The following is an 11059-nucleotide window of genomic DNA, read 5'->3' as shown; positions in this document are numbered from 1 at the left end:
TTTGGTAAAGTATTCACATCAGGCAGGTTTCTTACTTGTAGTCTCTTTAATGGCTATTAGTATCTTTCTCATTTAAAACAAATGCTTTTTTAAAAGTTTAAGTTTTTTCCTAAAAATCTCTGCCTACTCGTATTACGGAGTTCACATGTATATTTCTAGTATTGCTTGGCCACCTTAAATAAACTTATTTCACTTAATTATACAAGATATTTCCTTCTGAAATATCATATAAGTTGTTATTCATTGTTTTTTGACAAACTTACCAACTCAAAAAGACTTTGCATGACTAGAGGAGTATTAAATTTATTATATTTCGCCTACCAGTATCCTCTTACTAATTCCTTTTTAATTCAGGCAACTTCTACCTTTTCCTTCCAGTTTACAATTTTTTTTAATTTTTTTTTTTTGCCAAACTGGCACATTTTAAAATCTTCTACAACATAAAGACAGAGCTATATTGTTGGCTACTAGCTTCGGTAATTGTGACATATATGCTTTTTTTCTTTTTAATAGTAATTATTTTCGAGGTGTGATTTATTTGAGGTTAAAGGTTTGTGATCCATACATAACCCAGTACAGCCATTAATGTGCTCAGCGGTGCTGGACTTATTCTGTCATGCTCCCTTTTTGGGCAGTGTTCAGCATTAGGTCAGTATTTCTTCTGTTTAAGTGACTTGGGACGCAGAGCATCCATGGTCTCAAAAAAGATCTCGGTATCCACAAAGTAAATAATATTGAAGGGAAAAATTTATAGCTAGACCACCCGGAAGGTTCTTTATTCACTGCATGTCCTGAGCGCTTCTGAAGAAGTGCTCGCAGTTGAGAACCCAAACTCAGTCTCCTGTTATTTGTCAGAGTCCAAAGTTGCTGTGACACTGGCTGCTTGCCTTTGCAGACAGATTTTTCTTAGAACACTGCTAAGGTGTAAGTCTCGCCTCTTATGTTTTTACTCAGAAAAACTGTATACAAATCTGGCTTTTAACAAAGCTTTTGAATGTATCCTCAGCTTTAGTAACTGTTACTTTTATAAGATTCATTTCCTGCATCTTATTTGAGTTCTTCAATGATTATTTTCACCCGGGAGGTCACCTGCTTTCCCCAGTGCGCAGAATCTCATTAATCTTCAACAGACAAAAGGAACTACTGTAAATGTATCTGCATTTGATAGTAAAAAACTACTCAAAATTACAAGTTTCAGAATATAATTCATCTTTACAGTGTATTCCACCTGAATCTGTCCTGTACCCACACAGAGGCCCAAAGCCATGAGAGACGTTGCTGGAGAGCAGTGAATTCTGAAACTCCAGAATGGTGCGATGGTGCCCATCAAAGCCACGTTTGATTGCACAGACTAATCAGCTGCGAGCTGCAAATCTGTGTAATAGGTGGGAGTTTATAGTGCAATCAGGGTTTGACTCTCTAAAACTATACCGATGGGCTTTTCCTATCAATCTGCTTCCTAAGAAATATTGAATGTTCATCATGATGGTTTTGGTGGGAAAAGGATACTGTTTCTTCTATATGTCTTTATTACTTGAGAAATGTTTTATAGTCTAAGGACGTGTTGTCAATATTTTGAAGCATGGATAAAGCTTAAGGGTAAAGTGTATTTATTTCCTGTATGAACCTCTGCTAATTCCACAGGATGGTATAATGATCATGACCTTTTTCTCCATTTGTGTAAGGCTCAACAAAAAAGAAATTTCAATTTCTATGTCAATGTACAGAATACGTCAAGAAATGTTTAAAGTGCAAAAAGAATTATTTTTATATTAGTGAAGTTTGTAATTTTTAACAACAGTCAAATCTAGACTACGGCTATACATGCTCTCGAAAATACTTCTGCATGTGAATAGCTTAACAGATATGAATGTAACCCTACTGAGTTCCCTTGTGGAATGACAATGTTGTTTGCAGAACCTCCAATTTTTATTATTAAATCTCAAAGGCGGGAACTTTCTTTAATTAGTTGGGCTGGAGTGTAAGGAAGCAATTGTACCTAGGTCAACAAAGATAAAATTTTAATTTCTTTTTTTTTTCCCCCAAGTCTGAATTGAGATGATTCAGCAACTGTGGGTTTTAGTCTCTTTAAAAGAAGAAACACAAAAGAATACAAAGACACATTAAAGTTCACTTATGTGCTCTTGAGTTTCTAAACAAATTGATATTTATTCAGAAAAGTCTAAGGCTAATATATTTAAAGTGTCATTCCTTACATTGTCATAGATAAAATCAAGTGCTTCAATGTGTTTATTTCTTCCAATCTTCGGCCGGTTTATCTTTATGAAATGAAAACAGTATTTACAAATACTACTAGTGAATTTAGAAACTGGATGAAACGTGTGAATTCTCTTATAGAAGTACCTTTACAAAAGTAAGGTCCAGGGCAACCATGATGTAGAACTGTGCGGTGGTGATGGTATGGTTTTCCTGAGACAACTAGCAGCCACATCTCTTTTCCCATACATAAATGGCAGTCAGCAATAGCTAGAAACAAAAGACCCCTCTCTCACTCCCTGAATACAGTGACATTCATTCTCAGAGAAGCAGGGGCAGCTTTTTGAAAGCAGACTTCTTCAGTCCAACAATAACACACAATGAGTTATTGACTTGTTTATATATGGAGCTCTTTTCAGTAACTAACTCTGACTCCCCACAGTCTGGACAAATGATTGATTTCGTTGTTAGAAAAAGAGAAAGCTCTTGCACTAAACTCTGTAGTGCAAACTACTTTTTCCCCATTTGTTCCCCCACTGAATAGGACCTTATTAAAATGCACTTTCCAAAAAATACCTGCAGCTGGCCTTTATAAGCATGTTTTGTATATATAAATAAGTAATTTGTCCCACTCTTTTGTATGGTAACAAACCATTGGAGAATCTTGTCAACATATATATGAAGGTTGAGTGTCATAGGATTTTGGTTAAACAATATTATTTATATCGATATGCATATAAAGCATAATTTTTAAAGTATTTACAGCAGCTGTTTGCTATTGGGTTACAAATACTAACTTTTAAAAGTTAATGGGATTGACTTTTTTTTATTTAGAAATTCCTATTTCCTTTTGACACCAGTTGTTAAAGTAATATGTCATATGTCTGTTATTTTGATTCTTTTTTATATATGATCAACTGCACAAATATTTGGATAACTCAATTCATCTTGTAACTTTTGCACATTGTTGTAGCATATCATCTGTTATGTTTTAGGTTTTGATACCCTGTTTATGTTAATTCTTCATATATATATATGCACAACATTTTATTTTAAAGAAAGTGACCCTTCTTATGCCCTCTTTTATTGCTATAGGGTTTCTTTAATAAGTGAATAAGTATTTAGTTTCTTTTTTATGAACTGAACTTATTACTTAAAAAAATGCCGCACTTGTGCAACACCTACGTTGCAGGAACAATTTTTATATAGCAAAAAAGGATGCAGAGTTCTATTGAGCCCTGCAATTTGCTCATCGCAAAACATCGTGGGAATTTAAGCGCTCATTAGAATGTTACTGAAGGTATCTTTCCAGTGCATTTTATTAATGCATATAGAAATGTCATGAAGAATTAATGGAGTTAATGCCACATTACTCTGGATTCTCCAGGTTCTTGTACCTGTGAAGTTATGTTAGCCATGGCACACCGAATGTAAAATACTAGCAGGTGTAATGCAAAATGCTAACATTTTCCTGCAACATGACATAAATTCTGTAGAAAGCTACTCAAGTTAGAAGGAAATAAGGTGTCATGTCTCCTGTATCCATGCGAATATTCCTTGTGTTTCTGACAAGATTTAAGGAAGTGAGGATTTCCAATTTGTATAGATTTCTATGGCTATAAAAAGAAAACTGGGAAAGTGTAAATTGCGGATTTCTGATCTGGTACACCAGCCTTGAAAATTGCTGATTTTGTTGTTCTAATTCTGTGAATTAGTCATGTCATACTTTGTTTTTACAAATTAGTATTCTTTCCATCTTTTGTGTATGAATGTCCTGTATCTCCTTTCTTTTCATTCTTAATTTTTTCTTTCCAAACAAAAATAATTTTGTTTATCATACTTACTTCCTTTTTCTTTATTTAATGTAGTTTTCCTAACATAATTTAGCTCCCTTTTGGAGTGCTGGTACAGACAGGCCACCATTTTCTACCACTCATTAATCCTGTCCAGGCAGATCTGATTAACAAGTTATGTAATATTAACAGAAATTATGATATGATATCAGCAGTGATATTCTGAGGTTTGCTGAGCTTTGCTGGAGCCTAGTTAGAATTACCAAAGGTTTAATTTAAAAAATAATCCTAGTGGGTAAGCTGTGAGGGGAAAAAAATAACTAAATGTCTTTGCTCTTATCCATTTTCATATGAACACCAGGGATTAGCACACTTTTGGAAAAGTATGTATAAGCAGCACAAAGAGAAAGGAGCTATATTTTCTATAGAAACGCATGTGTAGAGCAGAAATTTGCTGCAGAAAATTATGCCTGTCTTGTTGTCTTTAACTTCTACGTATCTTGCTCTGTGGCTTGGGGCTGTAGATCAGGAGCTCATAGCAGCATCATTCTTAACTGGTTGTGGAGGGTCGGGGGAGGAAAAGGAAGAGCCATTCTTCTGTGTAGCTTCTGTAGCCTTTTGTGAAGACCCAGAGATCCATCGGATTTTCCTGTGATCTCAACGTATCCATACTTACAATTGACTTGTCCCTCCCCCTGTACGTCTGAATGTCCTGGGACAGACCCTCGGCTGCAGTGGAGTGATGTCAGCTGAAGTTGGTGGCTTTTTACTCGTTTAATTGAGTGACACGCAAACCTGGACTTACGCCTTCTCCACCAAGGGCTTTCAGAAAATCTCTGAAAAAGCTTTGCAGAGCTTTTTAGCTTTTCTCTCTCCTACAGCTTCAGGTGTTACGCAAGGACACAATAAGGATCGTCAGGAACAGATCCTGGTCTTTGACAGTTATTATGTTGCCCCTGTCTAAGTATATTTGGTTTATTGGACAAGTTACACTCATTCGACTGGAGATACATTTCTGTTTTCTCTCTGAAAAGTAACCGACAGATTAAATATTTTTTCAGTCAGTACAGTCCTGAATTAAATGTATGCTGAAAAAATAGGACACCATATTTGTAGCTTTCATTTCCATTAAATGAATGTAAAGATGCAGTATGCAAATTTGCAAAGAATTGTGCCTTAAAAACTCTTTTGCCTTAAACTTTTGTTTAATTTTTCTTTAGAGGTCTTTTACTTTATTTTTAGTTATGCTTAAAAATGCAAGTCTATGTGTTCTGAAATCCTGAGTAGTGCTATAAGAATTTGTCAAACTAAAGTTCTCAGATTCTTTGCAAGTGTCCAGGCATTTTCTCATATATTTAGAATCAGAATTTTAACAATATTTTTTTTCAAATGAAAGACGTATCTCATATAGCTAACTTTGTTAGCAATTTGCTTGTGCCAGGAAGAAAACGTTTCTGTGAGAAGGCTAACAGTAATCGTCTTTAACTTTTATATTTACTTAAAAGCTTACCCATCTGCTCCCAGTTCTGGTCTTGCTTTCAGCTGTAATTGCTGAAGACCAGTGGGTGTACTAGTGTCAATCAAATCGCTTCGTGACAGCGAGCATATACAGAGCCTTTTTTCCTTTCTAGAGATTTCATTTACCACACTCCAATGAATAGTTTGAATTGTTTCAAACTTTGGGACAGTAGATGAAATCCTGGTTTCATTTAAGTTAATAACTAATCCTCTCATGCTGATCCATTCCGACAGGTATCTAGAAGGCGGCCAAAACATCGCAAATGCCTAACGTGAGGCCAGTCCCCACCACAGGCAGGGTACAAGTGTCGTTTAAATAGAACCCTCTCAGTCACTTGGAGACTGGGAGATTTAAACAACCCACACAAAAGCAATTGGCTACTGTCAAAAGTAGCACAGTCTTAATTTTTTTTAACCTTGTCTCTACTGCGTATAAATTAGACACGGTTTTCCCAACTTCAAAATACTGACCACTGAAAAATGTACTTGGGATGTATGAAGTTTTTAGGATAGTCATTCTGAGAGGTGGTTTTTTTATAATTATATTGCAAGCCAAGTCAATCCTAATAACATTTAAAATACATGCCTGTTCAAGTTGATGAAGAATAAAAGCCAAATGTACATAAAAATGCTTATATGAAAATGTCTAAGAAAATATCATATATGTTTATATGAAAATGCTTCATATGGGTTTTTAATCCATGTGTATGTAGTATGTTATTTTTCATTTTTTAGTTGGATTTTGCTATTGATGTTCAGAAGGGAAAAATCATTGGATATTCTTCCAATAACAGAGGAATTCTATTTAAAGCAAGATGAAGCGAATTACATCATAAAGTAATTTTGTTGACAATTAAGAGAAAAAAAGACCATAAGGACTATATTTGAAGGCCAAAAAAGTTATTTTTTGTAACTGACTTTAAAGCTGATTTAAATCTCCAGATAAAAATGGGACAGTTTTCTGAATTTCTGAATGCTTCATAATGACCAAGTAAAGCAATTGCCAAAGATAATTTCATATGCATGTAGGATACAAATTTCTGAATCTTTAGATTTACATCTTTTTTCTGTGGGGTGTTGTGATCCCCAGATGCAAGGGATAATTTTCCCAACAGGTAGAGCAAGAGTTGTACTAGGCAAGAGCTAACAACTTGATATTCTTCTGTGCATTGGCTTTAGGAACACATATAAAAGTCTCCAGGACACCTATATATATGTGACCCTATTTTAAACTTAGTCTCTCATTGGCTTATTCAGTTCTATTAATAAATTTAACCACGTTTATCAGAAATAAATAAATATCTTGGAAAGTCAGGCACAAAATACTTCAGTCCTTATTAAAGTAAATGAACTTTACAATGAATGATGGCTTTAATGAATAATTTCTCTTCAAAAATTCATATTCTGTTATATCTCTGGATATAAGGCATTGGTTACTTCGATAACACTGTATCTGTTAAAACTTGAAAAGTATTAGTAAATTCTTTAGGTTAGCAAGGTCTGGTCGATTTTCTTTTTTCTCTGTGAAGACAACTATTGCATTTTCTCCCCAATTTTTTTTCTCTTTTTTATCTCCCTAATTCCATACTGAGTGGATCTGACATGGACTCTTTCACTTTCTTCTCTTTTCTAATCTTTTCTATTTACGTATTTTCTATAGTATAAAAATACATTGAAGATTAACTTCTAGCTCCAATTAACTCAATGGCCAAACAAAAAATGAGTAGTGTCAGTAGGATCCATGGTTACAATCAAATATTCTTTTTTGTTGGTATGTAGCATTGATTAAAAAAAGGTAAAAATTGCTAGTTCATAGTTCTGTGTAAGAAGCAGTGTGTAGCCCCAAACAGAATTTTGGCGAGTGCAATTTTATTCCCCTTCCCTCATTGTGCCAGAATGGAAATAAATTCCATCAACCCTTTTACTTGCACAGATGATTTCTCCCTCATGGCCAGCTTCAGTACCTTTACTTGCATGATGAAAATGAATAGTAAAGACTGTGTCCGCTCTCCTTATCGCTGCCAGCCTACTTTCTGCCAATGTGTTTGGAACAAAGGAAGAACCCCAGTGGTTGGGTGTTCCCACTCAAAGGACGGATGGAAAGCTTGAAATGAGGTAAAAATTCAATATAATCCAATACATTCTATGTAGTAGCCGTAAATATATTTAATGATGTCATGTGTGACTCCAGCACTGTATGTGACCCCATGTAGAGGATGCATTCAACCTTCCTCTAGAGAAAACCTTCCTGACTGTAGTGAGTATGAAAAAATTGATCTCATATACTCAGTAGAAGTTTTGGTATATGTCATACTTTTTATCAATTCTGCAAATTTCTAAAGAAACTAGGGATATTTTCTTCAAATTTGTTTTCTACGATTTTTAATATCCAATTGCTTTTGCTAGTAAAACAATTTTTCAAAGAGATTTTTCACCCTAGCAAAATATTTAGTATTCAGTTAAGAGTTTAAGTGACTCCTTTGTTTGTGTTAGAACTGTGTTACTGCTCTAAAGAAAAATGTTGAACTCTGTTCTGTTCTTTTAGGGAAAAAGTGTAGTTTACAATGTGAAGATTTAGTAAGCTAATCATAAGATTATGCAGGAAATATTATAATGAAAAACTGTTAAATGAAGCAGTTTTCTTACAATAGCTCATGCTGTGAAGTTGACAGCGTATTCTATAAATGAAATATTAATACAAAATTGATGGCAGGTAAAAGTGAAGAATGATTTTCATGTAGGTTTCTGGATGGCAACCCCCCCTTATTCCTTATTCAGGTATACTATTATTAATACATTCATCTTATTGCAATGCCACCAGTAAATACATCTTAACATTTCATTTATTGGAATAATTAAAAATCTTTTGAGAATTATATCAATGATATTTCATTTTCCTACCAATAACTTGTGTTTGACATGAACTTGTTTGCAGTAACATTGTTTTTTCATTGTTTATCTACTAATTTCTAACATCTCATATTTTTCTTAAATAGAACAGACTTGCTAAACAACGTATACGAGTAGACCTCAATCTTGAGCTCCTTACTTTGGCAGAAATCCTAAACTATCTGCCTGAGGTTGGGAAGAATATCTTTTCCACTTCCATGTGTTTGGTAAATTTATCTCTGCCTGTTGGAAGGCATGTACCAAAATATAAAGCTTTTAATGACCTATTACTTGTCACCAGGAATATGGAGATACAAAACAAACACTGTTTATTATTACCATAACAAAAATACTGCCAAGAACCATCCTTGAAATGTTTAGACAGCCATGAAAATAAAAAAGGAACCACAAAATTTATGTAGAGAGAGAGAGAAATATGTATTAAGTGGGCAACCTATTAAACATCTTTTTGGTTCTAGATGTTTAAGATGTTCCAGTACATGTTATTCAGTTGTACAGACACTAGAATTTCTAGTTTGAGCTTGCAAATAAATACCCCACATATACAAATCCACTTGGTTTATTTTAATGTTTTCGAATCACATGCAATAGCCATTCAGGTTTTTCACTAATCTTCAGCAGAGCATTTAACGATCCTCCTAAAGGCTTCTGGCCCCCTGAGAAGTATGGAAGTGGTTCCAGGTACTGCACCACCCAGCGCCCAAGCACCTAGTACAGGAAAGGTCACGCTTCTGTTGGAATGAGTCTGCATTTGAACGGCAGCACTCACCATCGCGCCTGTGAGCAGCTCTAACCTATGACCAGCGAAGAAGCTCCTAGAAGTAAGAAGCTACTCTTAAGAGTAACTGCAAAGCAGTTGTCGTGTGGGATGTAGCTGCAGCTCTCTGATCCTCTTTGGTGGAATTATAACATCCATCGCTCAGAGAATGTAGGCCCATTTATTTTCTTTTTTGAATAACTCAATCGGTTGTCAATATTTCACATGTCCTTCACTGTCGATATTAATTTTAATATCACTTGACATTAGCCTGAATACCAATTCAATAATACTTCCATGTTAAATGATCCAGCTTTATCTGTAAATATTCCTTATTTTTGTAATTCATCTAACTAAACAATTTCTTGTAAGTGTAATTCAAATAAAAGCTGTTGTATGACATTAGTGGGCATATTATTTATCTATCAACTGTATTATGAAAAATAATGAAATGTAGATATAGTTAGTCAATCCGAGATTAGATTTTTATTCATTAACAACTTAATTAGACGTTCAAGCTAGCAAATAACAACCAATTGTTTAACACGATTGGTATCACTGGGGTACATGGTACTTTTCATATTATTTAAAAGGTGCTGAATCCGAACATTTGCACCCATAATAAATCACTAATGGTGGCATCATCACAGCCTTACTCTTGGATGTTTTTTCCTGTTTTCTGATTGCCTATTGAATAGTCTTGTTTCTATTTTACTGTTAAAAAAATAAAGGTCCATGAAATTTCCATTTCTTTCCTTCCTTAACAGTCCTCCTCTGAGATTGTAGAAGGTGAGTGCTGTCACAGCCATATTGTGAAAGCATTTGGGCATAGGAGGATGCAGATAGGTACAGGATGAGATTTGCAAAATCTAGGTGGTATTTCCTCTCTATTGGGAGTGAAAATGCTGGAAGCTTGGATGGGGAAGTCATCATTTTGCAGAATTACTTCACTCATTACTTATTAAGAGAAGCCTTCCTCGTGATCCCTGATGTCATTTGTTTTGCCTGGTTTAGAAAATAATTACAGATGCTGAGCTCAGACCCTAGTATAAATCAATACTGAGGTTGTTGAAGCTTGGCTGATCTATACCAGCTGAGGATTTGTTTCACTAAATGTGAGCTCTTATTGCTATTCTTACAATTGTAGATCTCCTGCCCCTTGTTCAGATTTCAATTGACAGGTTCAGTGCAAAGTGGCTCAGAGCACTCTCTGATAACAGGAGTGGACTCTGAGTAATATAGCATTTAAACTGACAGCTGACTTTACAGTGCCAAACTAAACAGGAGTGGCATGAAGAAGTACTGATAATACATGGATTTATGTATAATCATAATAAAAATAATTGAGACTACTATTTGCTGTGGATTTGCAGTAGCACCAGTAGACTTTAACTTATAAAATACCTCACAGAGTTGTCTGGAAACCTATGTACTGCATAATCATAAGCAGTTCATTAGACTTTAAGATATTATAAATATTATATTGTAAATATTTACCAGTCCAGGTAAAAATGACACAGTTATCCCTCACCTCGATGGTCAGACATTATGGAAGAAGAAAATAGTTTTAGTATGGGAAGAAAACCACGCCTCTCTCATAAGGTAGAATTTTGCAAGGCTACAATATACGGGGGACCTCGACGTCTCTCACATTGGTACCGTTACTCTGTTATATGCCAGCCAAGGAGATGCCCCTCCTATATTTTTAATGAGAAAAGTAGCTTATTCTTTGTGTGTGCTTTTTTTTTTTTTGCTACGTTGTGTTCATTTACCATTCCCTCACCCAGCTCCTGTACAAGTGTCACTTCCATGATGAGTTTTCCTGGAGAATGAGGAGTAAAATGTGTAGGCTCTCTGTAGCACA

The 11059-nt window shown here is 34.9% G+C and overlaps 1 long non-coding RNA gene across 1 annotated transcript in view; it reads left to right on the top strand.

Annotated features, from left to right (window-relative positions):
• Positions 1 to 9598, top strand: part of LOC129207041 (uncharacterized) — a 96387-nt gene extending 86789 nt beyond the window's left edge. Inside the window, exons 8-9 of the long non-coding RNA XR_008577353.1 lie at positions 7462 to 7643; positions 9060 to 9598. This is a non-coding gene — a long non-coding RNA (uncharacterized LOC129207041). The remainder of the gene's footprint in view (positions 1 to 7461; positions 7644 to 9059) is intronic.
• The last annotated feature ends 1461 nt before the right edge of the window (positions 9599 to 11059 follow it).

Source organism: Grus americana, chromosome 5 (assembly GCF_028858705.1).
Source record: "Grus americana isolate bGruAme1 chromosome 5, bGruAme1.mat, whole genome shotgun sequence".
NCBI lineage: Eukaryota > Metazoa > Chordata > Aves > Gruiformes > Gruidae > Grus > Grus americana.
This window is presented reverse-complemented; position numbering and strand designations above follow the sequence as displayed.